This window comes from Epinephelus moara, chromosome 22, assembly GCF_006386435.1.
Source record: "Epinephelus moara isolate mb chromosome 22, YSFRI_EMoa_1.0, whole genome shotgun sequence".
Taxonomy (NCBI): Eukaryota; Metazoa; Chordata; class Actinopteri; order Perciformes; family Serranidae; genus Epinephelus; species Epinephelus moara.
Genome location: NC_065527.1, coordinates 2,875,702 through 2,889,732, shown reverse-complemented (window position 1 = coordinate 2,889,732; position 14,031 = coordinate 2,875,702). Strand labels below are relative to the sequence as shown.

At 42.4% G+C, this 14,031-nt stretch overlaps 1 long non-coding RNA gene across 1 annotated transcript in view; it reads right to left on the bottom strand.

The window, feature by feature from the left end:
* Window positions 1-3,286: 3,286 nt before the first annotated feature.
* The window catches only part of LOC126384516 (uncharacterized), a 632,363-nt gene continuing 621,618 nt past the window's right edge, over window positions 3,287-14,031 (bottom strand). The window contains exon 3 of the long non-coding RNA XR_007569301.1: window positions 3,287-3,344. This is a non-coding gene — a long non-coding RNA (uncharacterized LOC126384516). The remainder of the gene's footprint in view (window positions 3,345-14,031) is intronic.

Genomic DNA, 14,031 nt, shown 5'->3' with positions numbered 1-14,031 from the left:
GTAAGCTGAGCAAACTCTATGAGGCTAAAAGTTCTGGAAAGTTTCTAGTAAGTGAATCTTACGCTGAGATCTTAAAGTTTAACTTCTTTTCTGGTTTGAGAAAACTTATCTTTTAATACTTGGTAGCGAGGTTAACATAACGATCGGCTAAATGATACTTTCCTAGAACAAATACTTGCTATTCTAGGTCCAAATGTTGCAGCTGCAGATCACAACATAGAGGCAATAATAGCCTTTCACACTGTCCATAACTGGTCAGAACACAGTATGAGTCATGCTGCTCGCCATGTGAAAACACCATCAGTGTCAGTGTGTGTGTGTATTATTTTAATTGCTGCTCAGCCACAGTGGAGGAACTCCTGCCAGTGTGGTGGGAGGTGATTGGCTTCAGGAGCAATTTGATCACAGATGCTGTGCTTGCTTTGCCTGTTAATCACTACCAATCCAAAATACATCAGTCACACATACACTCACACATACACTCACACGTGCTGCCACAGTTTCACATGTAACGAGGTGAACAGAGCTGAGACAGGATTTATCTGGATCTGGTTTGATTTTACACAATGCAGCGCGTCACATTGGCTCAGTTGTGATGCAGTTTCACCAGCAAACATCCACAGAGGTGCAGAAGGGAAAGCTGACTGAATTTCCTTGCTATGCTCGGACCTGCACATAAATCAGGATGCCAGAAAAGACAGGAGAAGATTGATAAAGTGACCTGCACTTGTATAGTGCCTTTCTAGACTTCCGACCACTCAAAGCACTTTTTACACTACGAGTCACATTCACCTATTCACACACACATGCACACACTAGTGGCCAAGGCTGCCATACAAGGTGCCACCTGCTACTCAGTTTTTAACACACTCACACACAGATGGAGCAGCCATCAGGAGCAATTTGGGGTTCAGTATCTTGCTCAAATACATCAGTAAACATCGAGGGGATAAAAAGGAGAGGCACCAGGTGAACCAGCACCCTGCTAGACACTGTACAGGTGTTGGATAATGGGTTGGGTGGCCTCCCCGCTGCATCGGTTTCCAGCAGGATGCCAGTAACTGTAGTGTCCTTTGTTTCACCTGGGCTTGGCTGGATCCTGGGCGATGCTGTTCAACCAGGCGGCTCTGTTTCTGTGTCCTGATCCAGCAGAGCAGGGACTCTGGCAGAGGAGGTGGAGGAGGCGTGTGCTTAGTGGTGGGTGGGGACTGGTGTGACAGTGGAGATGTATGCCACGCAGAGGTGGGCGTAGAGCGGTACTCTACCTATTCAGGAGAAGCAACCATGCAGCTGTCTTGCTGGGGTGGAGGTGTGTGGACAGACGACGATGCATCCCCCAGTGACACTGAAGCCAAGAACACCAAGGTCGACTTCACCGATGACACCAATGGATTCACTGAGTCTGAGGTGGATTGTAATGTGTAAAAGAGCAGAAGCAACTGAACCCAAAACTACAGATCAATCATTCCACAACCAGAAACCATAGATTACCACAACCAAGCAGCAGCCAACAACGTCAGACGATGCATAAAATGACGAAAGTAAAGGAGCTGATGGGGTCACGTTTCACTGGAGTTGTTCCTTGTGTGATTCCATGTGACAAATAAATGACTCATTAACTGACTGACTGGTTAATAAGACTATAAGGTTGTAAACGCAACAAAGACAAGAGTCCTGGTGGTGATAGCAAAGCCCAAAGCGTGGAGCGTGGTGTCAGGATAATAATATTAATCTCAGAGTCAACACTGATGTGGAGAGTGAACAAACACGGTCACAGAAGGTCAGAGCAGCAAAACTAAACACACACAAGAAGCAAGAAAAATGACATTTGGCCATAAAGGCTATCTGGACCTAAAGGGTGTGTGATATGAACATAAGGTCATCGTCCCTCAGCGGCTTTGTTAGTTCAGAGGGATGACTGTGTGTGTGTGTGTGTGTGTGTGTGTGTGTGTGTAGATGTTTAACTTTGGTGTCATTGCAAGGAACAAACCTTTTAGTATGAAAAAAAGACCTAATATACTCTGATATATTTTATGTTCCTTTAAAAGACTGCTGCGTCTGCGTCTTATGATTTAAATCATCAAAGATTCACTCCAGGCCTAAAAAGGTGGGCAAACTGACTTTGTGCCTGGCCTGTGTCTGGATTCATAATTCAACAAGGAGTTCTTCAGCGATGATGTTCTAACCCAGACAAAAGCGCAGACGAGGGGGAGTCATCTCCTTCAGAGGCTTCCCCATAACTAAACCCCCTCATCCAGCCGTCCACACACTTTACACCTCCCCCTTCCCGTTTCTTTCCCTCCTCCCAACAGTACAGCTCCTCTTTCATCTTTCTTTCATCTTTCTCTAACCCTTCGCCTTAATTCTGTTGTCATCTGCTTCTTCTTCACCTCAGACCCTGCCTCATCGAGGATTTATCCCCCCTCCTTCATCATCAAGGTTCATCCATCTCTCTCCTCCTCCTCCTCCTCCTCCTCCTCTCTGGGGCTCTCTGTCTCTATACTGTACTGTTTGAGCCCCTCACCCACTGTTACTTCTCTCTCTGGCACTTTCTTCCATCTCCTTTCTCTATAGGGGGCTCAAAGCTGCCAGTCTGTCTTGCTAGTGAGTGCACACACACACACGCCCGAACATGAACTCACAGCACACACACACACCTCCCCAGGGTGCGTTGGACATCCCTCTGTCCTGCTGTGGTACCGATCTGCTCACCAAGGTGAGGGGGCGTCTGTCCATGTTTCATCACTCTGCCCACTCAGCTGAGAGGGTGAGGTTCTGGGTATCTGGCAACCCACTGTTGACCTGGGTTAGGGTGTGGTCATTACCTCTGTTGTAACTGATATGAAAGATTAAGCTGATAATCTCTAATGCAAAAATGTACCAACAGTAATTCCAAACAATGCTGTAGAATCGTAGCCGATCTGGTGACTATGATCACCATCTCAGTTTAGCTTTCCATCATGCTAGTTAGTGCTAAACACACAGTGCAGCTGAGGATGAGGAAAATGTCATCACTTCATTTTATATTATTATTGTATGTATATCATTATTAATAAGCAAAGACTTTATAAAGTAATATGCGTGGCAACCATGAAGCAGAGTCCTGCAAAGATCCATTTTTCAGTACCAGAACCAACCTGTTACCAGTCATTGTGTCTAAGTTAAAGCCGCACCCATTAATAAATGTCCTGCGACCCGTGAACAAACCCCCCCAGGCTCCAGTCCCTCACATGAAGCTGGTTCTCCGTTCTTGAATTGGACGTCTCTTTGACTGGATGGTGAAAACATTCAATCACTGCCAGGTTAGGAAACATGTTAGCATGCTCCTTCCACCACCATCAAACCTCCAAAGGATCCGAACTCCATGTAGGCTGCCACCTCATCCTCGGGCTGCAAAGTTTCATGGCTGGAGTCCTCCACGTCGGTGACCAATGTGACCACGGGGTCATAGGTTACACTGGTGTCACTGGCTTTCAAAATAAAAGGAGCTGCAGCTTGATAATAGTGATTTAGATGTTAGAATATTACACATATACTGCACAGCTTTTTACTGCGTTTTATTCTGAAAAATAAAAAATATATTTTTGTTCTCACCTGCTGCCCGCCTGCGTGTAGTTTATTTTTAACCATGCCCGTGAATTTATATATAGATGTACATAACCATTACACAGCTTTTTGTGGGTTAACCGTGGGTACCCAACCTGGTGCAGGACTCTGATAGGTGGGTATACTGCAAACAACCAAAAAAAAGAGGTGAGTATACCTCGTATACCTAAATATACCCTCCACCTTAACACTGCTTTAATACCCACCAAAAACTGGCACAAGCAAACAGAACCCAAGGACGCAAAAGCAGGTCTTGTGGTCGGAGATGGAAGGCTGAGTCGTTTACCGGGAATCAGACGAAGCAGGCAGGATCGGCAAAGTGCTGGTGAGCAGAGGTGGGTAGTAACTAGTTACATTTACTCAGTTAGATTTACTTGAGTAACTTTTTGGATAAATTGTACTTTTCAGAGTAGTTTTAATGCAAAATACTTTTTACTTTTACTTGAGTTATATTGTTTTAAAGCAACAATACTCTTACTTGAGTACAATATTCAGCTACTCTACCCACCTCTGAGTACATAATTACATATATATATATATCTATAATATATCTATATATATATATGTATGTATATGTACAAGATATATAAGTATATGTTTGTGTTTCTTGTGCCTTGATTTATGTTATGTTTGTAAAGATTTATTTTATTTTTGTTTTAGTTAAAGGGGTATCCCATGTAAAATACATGAATTTGCAGATTATAATTTTTGATTGATTGATTACGTTCATGTTCTTATTTTACAAATAAATCAGACGTTACTCAACAGTTACTCAGTACTTGAGTAGTTTTTTCACCAAATACTATTTTACTCTTACTCAAGTAATTATTTGGATGACTACTTTTTACTTTTACTTGAGTAATATTGTTCTAAAGTATCAGTACTCTTACTTGAGTACAATATTTGGCTACTCTACCCACCTCTGCTGGTGAGTATTGCAGGAGTGGCGAAGAACAATCTGGTAATGAGTGTATATACTGGCTGAGAGTAATGAGAAACAGGTGAACTGAGTTGCCTTGATGAGGTGGGCATGAACTAGTGCTGAGGCAAGAAAAACCAGGGTGAATTAAAAATCGCTGGCTGGAAGCTAAGCGAGTGGACATGCAGAAAAGAGCAGGTGAACAGGAGTGCAGAGCTGTGACGGCTGCAAAAGGTGAATTGATATCTAAAGCTGAGATCACTGACAAAGCGGTGGTATTTGTTGTTGAGTTGGGAGTGAGAGCTGGCTGGACAGACTGACATTGCCATCCTGCTAGCATGGCTAAAACCAGTCCATAATATCTCAGTGGGCTACACTGCATTATCTGGGAAAAAAGCTGGTTGTCTATACAATGGTAGGAGGTCGGATGAAGTTGGTCTGAACTGTTTATGAACTGTTTTAAAGTCGAGTTGAACAAGTTACCAGATTTAATATCAAATCAAGAATCATCAGTCAAACTTTATCCTGCATGTCACAACAAATGTTGTCAAACCTGATGAAAAGTTGCTGAGGATTAATATTGGTGAATATCTAAAGAAAAACTAGAAGTGTGTCAATCTTTTGACAGGGAAAAAATACTACTGCAAACATTTGATAGCTGTTAATATCTGTTTACAGCTCATTAGTGTCTGTTCATGTCTGAATAACACATTGGTTTAAACTAATAATTCAGATAGTAAATGACATTTATCTGAATAATCTAATCTGAAAGACCTGAATGCCAAAAGAATGCATTAATTCAACACCAGTTGATGCCTCATTACCTGAAAACGCCCTCCTCCTCCTCCTCCTCCTCCTCCTCCTCCTCCTCACACTACATGATGTGTATCCAGCCTCTTTCTATCTGAGAGGTGAAAGCGTAGCGATGAAGGCAGTGTTTAAGTGTTGGTGTGTGTGTGAGTCTAATTGCCGACAGGTTTTGTCTTCACAATACACAGCGTGCTGTAAAAGCCGTACACAAAGCGACACTGGCTCTGAAATCACCCCGACCAATGAAAAGACATTGGAGCGAAGCTGCTTTAGCGTTTATTCACTAAAGTGCTTCCAATCACTCGCTCATTAGGGATGACTGATTGCCTCATATTTATTGTCTCCAGGATAATAACTCTCAAATTATCAAGGACTTAAATTGCACTTAAATTCAATACTTAATTTATCCCATCTTTCACAATGAACAATAGAAAATCATTGCTTGCTTTATTCCCTTCGTTCTCCCTCTCACACCAAAGTCAACAGTGTTTTTCCAGCCTTTACTTTCATTACTGTCTTTTTGTTCAGGCACCACTTAGGGCGCCACTCGCTGATTATGGCCTCTCAGTTTCCATAGTGATGCTGAAATGAATTATGGTCATAAATGGGACAAAAAGAGAGAAGAAAGCAAGTACGGCACTCGAGGCTCCACTCTGCCAGCTACTTCTAAATGTTCACTTTAGCCCCATCAATGCCACACTTCACTGGCCTTCACTAGATTAGCCTGCTGAACCTTTCCTGTACAGAGACCTACATACGGATCGTCAGCTATTACCTAATTAGTCTTGTACTTTTTTTTTCTTTTTTTTAAATGGAGGTATTAAATTAAAATGATGATGTACAGATGAGCAGAACACAGTGTAGACATCAGTGGCAACATCTAGAGTTGAAGCCAATCTAATCTAATGGCCACTCGAGGCTCCCAGAGCAGGTCCATCCCCACAGATAAAAAGTAATAAATCTACGAGAATAAAGTCATATTAGGAGAATAAAGTTGTAAATCTACGAAAATAAAGTCCTGAATCTACGAGAATAAAGTCATGAATCTACGAAAATAAAGTCATATTACGAGAATAAAGTTGTAAATCTACGAGAATAAAGTTGTAAATCTACGAGAATAAAGTCATGAACCTACGAGAATAAAGTCAGAAATCTAAAAAAATAAAGTCGTAAATCTAGGAGAATAGTTGTAAATCTATTGCTGCTGCTAAAACATATATTACTGTCACCCCCAACATTGTTTGTACACACTTTTTACACCATGTTACTAACTTTCCAATCTTCTAGTTTAGTCTTGTAATATTTCAACTTTATTCAAGAAATCTACTTTTTTTTTTCTTTAACGTGACCCTAAATCCTCCTGTGTAGTTTTGCGTGTCATCCTGTGAGCAATGATGATAGCATTTCACTGACTACGCTTCATTTAAATTAAATAAATTATAGATAATAGATCATATGTCATGTGTTTTCTGACATTTTTGCCATTGAAATCATGTTATATGCACTCCGAACAGCATTTCTGCCTGTATGGAAAACTGTTGAGTCTCTAATCTTATGAATCAAACAGTCTCGTGGATATTCCCCTGAAGAATGAGCACACAACATGCTTATCTGACTCTTAACAACAAAGGAGCGCTTCCTGAGGACGACATCTATGCTAACGTTTTAGTTGCTTAAAAAAAGTCTTGTTCACATTTAGTCGTACTAAAAGACCTTGTTATTACTTACTAATAAACAAACATCTACCCATTTGTTTGTCTGTAGTTAATCCACCCCTTGATATGACTGACTCCTGGCTGTTAAAACACTCTCTCTGGCCTTTACTCTGGATTAAAACAAAAGCCTCCAACATTACAACTCCAGCCACTCTCAACTGGCATTTGGTTTTAATATTTAATTCTAAGTCAGAGTTATTTAATGACCTTTTGACCTTTTCACTTCTGCTAAATTTGAGAAAAGTCACATTTCTGTATTTCAGGTCCCCTCCTCACCAACAGTGAGTAAATGGGAAGTTGAATCAGAGGTCCACTCCTGTTTTCAGTGTCAGTGTCAGCGACAGTCAGACTCTCAGGTTGCTTATGCACAGTAGTCATACTGCGGTGCGGCGTGAGGTTGCACGAAGATGATGTCACCACATCAGTGAATAGTTTTATGAGGCAAGAGCGAGAGTGGCGCGAGATGGTTTGGCGAATGAGGGTGATGTCAGGTGAGGGAGGGGGGAGGCTGGGTGACTAATGAGGATCTGTTATCGGGGGTTTGGGTGTGACATATGGCGTTGGGGTGACTTCCTCAGCTGGACGTATTCAACCACCAGCTCTCCTACTGAGCGTGAACCCAGTGTGTGTGTGTGTGTGTGTGTGTGTGTGTCAGTGTGTGTGTTTGGTTTTATGTGCTCATGCAGCGTGAAAAATGCCCCCATCTGCAATCCACACTTGTACTGTCGGGGCACATAAAGGTCACAGTGGGACTATTTTCTCTATATATGTGCATGTGTGGGTTTTTCCCTTTTGTCCCCATTTTGATGGAGCAGGTAGTGAAGCTAAAGCACTCACTAGCTCATCATTACAGCCTCTATAAAACACCTCATACTGCAAGACCTTCAACGGTAGCTCTGAGTGAGAGTAAAAGCTGAGCGGTGACGGCGCAGAGTGAATCTGAGGTCTGTGTCTTTGTATTTTTCAGCAGAGCAGAGCGAGAGAAAAAGAAAAAGGGAAAAAGCTCCGCAGATGTCTCTGTTCTCTGCTTTCAGCACGGCCAGAGCATCTGAGAGCGTGGAAACAAGGGAGGTCAGCAATAAAAGAAATGATAGAACAAGGGCAAACGAAACAAAGGAAGGGAGGAGAAAAAAAACACGTTTGTGCACCTGCTGTGGAACGAGCTGAGAGAGAGATTAAATATGCCTTTGGATGGAGCGAGAAGATTCCTCATGCCAAGACACATCTCTGCTCTCTCACCTTGATCTCCGTTTGCCTCGTCCCTTTTGTCTCTCCCTGTGTCCCTCTGTGTCCACGTCATCGTCCCGTGATCATTACAACTCACAGCAGTCTGCGGTCCAGATGGACGAGCATTGCTCATCTCTCGTGTGTGTTTTGTGCGTCTGTTGCTGAACGTGTGGGAGGACGAACATGTGTGCTCCTTAATATATATATATGTGCGTATGTGTGAGCTCTGTGTGTGTTTGTGAGGGCTTAGGATCACATGTAATGACTCTGATGCGTGTGTAGACTGTCTGTTACCATAGCAGCCTGTACCACTTTTATTTGATTTGATATGTGATATACAACTGTATGTATGATTGCCATATGTGCTGAAGATGTAGGAGTAATGTGTAATATGTTCACGCTCACTGGGACGTTCCTGAGATGAAGGGTTTGTTCATAGAGCCACAGACTGATGTTAAAAGAAAAAAAATCTATAATATATTTATTACCATGCAGTTCTGCTGTAAATATAAATCACTGAATGGTGATTGGGTTTATATATCAACTACAGAGAGGACCAGGGGCGGTTGCACAAAACACCTTAAGTTAAGATTTCCCTTAAGTCCTAATTAAGATATCCTCAAATTGGTTGCACAAAACACCCTTAGGCCTTCTCCTTAAGGTTAAAATGTTCACTTAAGTGTTTATGACTTTCCACTTGTCTTGGTCTTATACTTAAGGAATCCCTGAACCGGTGCACAAAAGACCTTAGCAACCAAAGCAAGGTTAAAAAAACTTAAGGTATCTCTGACCCAATCTTAACTGCAACATGACCAAGTTTATGGTGATGAATGCAAAAATTAACACACCCTGAGAAGAGTGTTCTGCGACCTGGAGAACCCAACGGATACGCTTTAATTTTACACTTAAGATTTGACTGAATCTGTTTTCGTTCCTCCAGAAGTTTAATCTTGTCCTCCTCTGACCAGTATGGTTTTACTTGTCTTCTTTTCTTCTGCCATTTTTTCACTATCTTGGGTCCAAACAAACAAACAATCTCCATGGAAACTTTTACCGCTGTAAAATCTCTTTCAACACAGTAAATGAGTTAATGTCTTTCCTTAACTAAGGAAACCCTTTAAGGGATTCTGTGCAACTGTGTAAATCCCTCAGCTACGGAGAAATTAAGGACGCATTCACACTGGTGCTATTTGGTCCGCTTTAAACAAACCCTGGTCCACTTCCATGGATAGTTTGGTTCGTCTGGAGTGGTATGAACGCCCATTCGAACCAAACGAGCGAACCCTGGTCCGCTTGAAAACTGGGGGTCTCGGTTCACTTGCAAGTGAACCCTGGTGCGGTTCGCTTACAGTGGGAAATGCAAACGGACTATCCAGCAAACCAAAGGGAGGAAGTGAACCAAAGAGAGGAAGTGACATGGAGCGCAGTGCATTTTGGGTAGAAAAAAACAAACAAAGCCAACAGTGCTGACCAGGAGAAGCAGAGATGGGGATGGATTTCTGTTTCTGTTTTTGGTCCTGGCCAATCGATAAGTCGGGTTTTCTTCTTCTTCATGCTTGTGACACGTCTTTATGTCTAATTGTTCAGTTTTATAATTAGTGGTTATATTGCAGTTTGAGGCCTGATCCATTTCCATATCTATTACATATTTCATATTTCATATGTTTTGTGTTGCTGTTGATGGAAAGTCCACACTTCCTCCTTCTTTTCAAATTAAAATGTTAACAGGAAGTGTTGAGTTGTGAGCCTTAAAGCTCTGACACATCAAGACAATGGTGGGCTGTTGGTCACTGTTGGGCCCACAATGAGAGTCTGTCGCCATAGCTCAGAGGTCGGCAACCTTTCCTATTAAAAGAGCCATTACTGGTCAGACAATGAAATCTGTCTGGAGCTGCAAAACATATTTGAATAAAGGTAACAGGCATTAAGTCTAAATGAGCCCATCAACATTATGAACAGGTCTAAATGAGCATTCGTTAATATGATTCAATACGAGCTGGCTCCTCTGCAGTGGGCTGTTTATAATTATTTAGTACTTTATCTTTGCAGTGTTGGTGGTGAAAGCAAATGAATCTGTCCACACACTATTAAATCCTCTTTTTTCCTCCAAGACTTTTCCTTTTTCGGATTTGGAGTCCATCGCTAGCTTTGCTGGAGAGACTCCAGACTCGCCATGTCTACTGAAGTTGAGCAAAAGCAGCAGGTCGTAGACGTATGACACACGTTATAGTTGGTGAAACATTACAACTTATTTTAATTTGATGTATAGGCTGCACATTTTTACAGCTGAAGAACAGCGACAAATTGAAATGTGAATTTTAGATTTGTACACATACAAATTCTGCCATAGTAGGTAAACTTACTGTGCGTTCACACCAAAAGCTGCCAGAGCTGCAAAGGCGTCAAGTCTAATTCATTTTCAATGGATAGTAGCGACCAGAGGTGCTTTGAGCTGCAAAAGCGATGAGCAGCATCGTTCGGTGAATTGAGCTGCAAATGAAAGTTGAACACTGGTTAACTTTATGCAAATTAGCTATGACGCGTTTGAGCTACAAATGACCAGGCACCAATCGAAAAGTAGACGTCCATCGCTTGTGTGGAACCCAGAGAACATCCTCGGAAACTTTTAGTTCCTACCACACATTCGTTCCTACTTCAAAACAAGCAGCAAGCTGTCAAACTGATATGTTGATGATATTCCCTGTGCTGTTCACGGCCCCGGAGGATATCGTGTGTGTCTTCATGTTGAATCGATACACACGTGTGGACAAGCGCACGTACTTATACAATTTCTTTGTGTTCTGGAACGCTTGTTATCAGCGGGAATGCAATTCATTTGCTCTCCTTACCGCCAGTTTAACTAATCGCACTGTAGGCACTCGAACCCAAACCATTGACAGTGTTTCCCATAGGTTTACAGCTTTGGGGGAATAACATCTAAAAATGTTGCTCATATTCGGTTCGGGTTCGGCCCACTTGACATGCTGCTGTGTTGTGCTACAGCGGATTCAAATACTGGAATTTGTTATTTACGTGACAACGCCTGAACGCAACACAGGCTGTGTGTGTTTAATGTTTAATGTCAGACCTATTTAGACTTTTATTCTGTTTTCGTTGTCCAAACGTGAAAGTTTCTGTACTCAGGCAAATGCACAAAGTCACATTTCAGTGCTCCGGCCAGTAACCTGCTTTGGCTCCTTTAAATTGAGAAGTATAATCGAACATTCAGAATTTGACGTCATGAGCGACTTGAGCTGCTTTGGCTGCCACAGATATTTTATCAGCGGTGCTGCTAGAGCGAATTCAGCTATTTTGCAGCTTTTGGTGTGAACGTATGAGCTGACAGAGAGAAACGTAGAAACAATCAAAAGGACGACAGACCGGCTTCTCTTCAGAATTAAGTAAATCAACAGCTGTGACAACATAACTCTCTTTTGTCATTTCTTGATTTGAAAAAGAAAACTTTTTTTCATGGTGCAACTTCGAAACCACACAACCGTGACGTTGGAGCAGCCCAGGTGTTTCTGCCGTGCTCAGTTGCTCAGGTGCAGAATCAAAACATCCAGTTTCAGTCAGAGAGTTGTTTGGACACCTCACTGACAAATATGAGCCACTCTGTTGTCCACTGGGTGATCGATTCTATTCGTGGACGATTTTATGTGTCAGTCAGTGAAGGTTTGACCCAGTTCCAGTTTCACAGTTGAATGAGCCACAATAGAAACAGAGCCTTTATTGAAGATGCTTTAATGCTGATTTTATTTGGAAAATACAGCGTTAGCCTCATTTTCTCAGTGTTGTCGTCTTTATGCAGAGCAGCTTGTGGAGCAGCTCTAATTACGAAAACCTATAGGGTGCAGATTCCTGGAGGTGTGACCCTGAAATGAGGAGTTTTAACAAGGGAAGAGAAAGATCACAGGGGGAGAAAATGAAATATGGAAAGTGAAGGACGGCTCTTTGATTCACCTCTCTCTCTCTCTCTCTCTCTCTCTCTCTCTCTCTCTCTCTCTCTCTCTGTCTCACTCACGCTCCTCTTTCTACGGCTCGCTCTCCTTTACTTTGCCAGTTCAAAGCGAATCCTAAGAACCCTGCCTCACTAGTGTCTGTCTGGGTTTGTTTGATCTCTGTTACACACACACACACACACACACACACTTAAACACATGCCCAAATATCCACCAACTCAAGGGGACACCACTCAGAAGAGCACACATTCACTCACAAACTCACAAAGACGCACACACGGTGCATTATTCATAAAAACAGTAAAAACAGATCCTCCATTATTCATAGTTTGATGTGTCATTATGTAAGGCTCTCTGTCTGTCTCCCTCCCGTTCTCTCTCTGTGTGCACATGTCTGCTGTCTCGCTGTCGCCTTGTCTTGTCGATGTGTCGGCACATGTGCCCCCATCAAGCCCTCCACCTCGTGCCTTCCTGTTGCACATAAAAGCTCCGTCACAATGCGGCTAAATGGGCTTTGAATCTGTCTGCGGCGTGTGCAGCATGCCGTGTGTTAATGTGCCGAGCACGTGGGCCGAGCATTTTTGTCCCTCGCCTGGCGATAATGCATGTGTGTGTTTGTGTGTCTGCGGATTCATTAAACAGGAAGTTGGCCTCATAATTAATTTCCTGTCTTAACGTCAGGAAGATGGATGAGCACGATTAGGTGTAACAGAGACAAATGCAACAAAGCAGATAGCTGTGGATTTGGCTTTCTTTTCCAAAATTGCCTTCAGTAGATGGATCACTGAGGGATTTTGACTTTTTCAGCTGATAAACAAGTTATTAAAATAAGCACAACAAGCACGTGCAACCATTCAAATGTACAAAACTCAGTTTTCATGTGTGATGCTGTCACTGAAGAACTATTGCATAACATGTGACACATATGACCATATGAACAATGTGTGCTCACGCTGTACATATGACTCTGCCAATGTGCGTCATTTTGCCTAAAACTAAATCTCTCCATGTGTGTGTGCACAGAACATTAACATCAGTGTGCTTTCGTTGAAGGCATGTTGACTGTTATCATGTTAACTCCACAGAGAGCAGCTGAGCCCAAATACTGTCGCTCCACATATAGAAACACTAATACGAGCTCAAACTCAACCTTCTGTGTGTGTGTGTGTGTGTGTGTGCGTACAGAACGCATGGCTGTGACGTTCAGTGACAAACACAGCATAAACATACACAGACAAACACACATGCAAAATATAAGCCAACACCAAATGTTCAACAGCCCGTGCCTTTATTGTGCACAAATATAAAATACTTACATTGTTATTCATCTGGTTGGTTGATGTTTTGTATATGTGCATCAATGAAGTTCTGAAATAATGTTAAATAAAGAATTAGCGACCAGGCTTCTTGCAGTGATGTTGCTAAGTACACGTTCTGCGTAAAATCGAGAAGGACGCAGTAAACTGATGATTGGTGTGTCTCCTAGATGCATCAGTAGTGCTGTTTTGAAGAGCATAAACAAAGTGTGTGCTCGTAAATTAGTCCTTAAACCTGTCAAACGCCCTGAGCAGTCCAGTACAGTTCAGTTCAGTTCAGCTCAGTTCAGTTCAGTACGCTTTTTCCCATCTCCACAGTAAAAGTTGTGGATGGTACCAACAGAAGCGTTCCTTAGCGTCCCCATGTTTGGTCCCCCCTCTGTTGGGGTACCTAGCACACAGATCTGGTACTAAAAGGTGGAGCTGTGAACACTGCAGTCTGATTGGTCAGTAGAGGACGGTCACTCTGCTCAGGG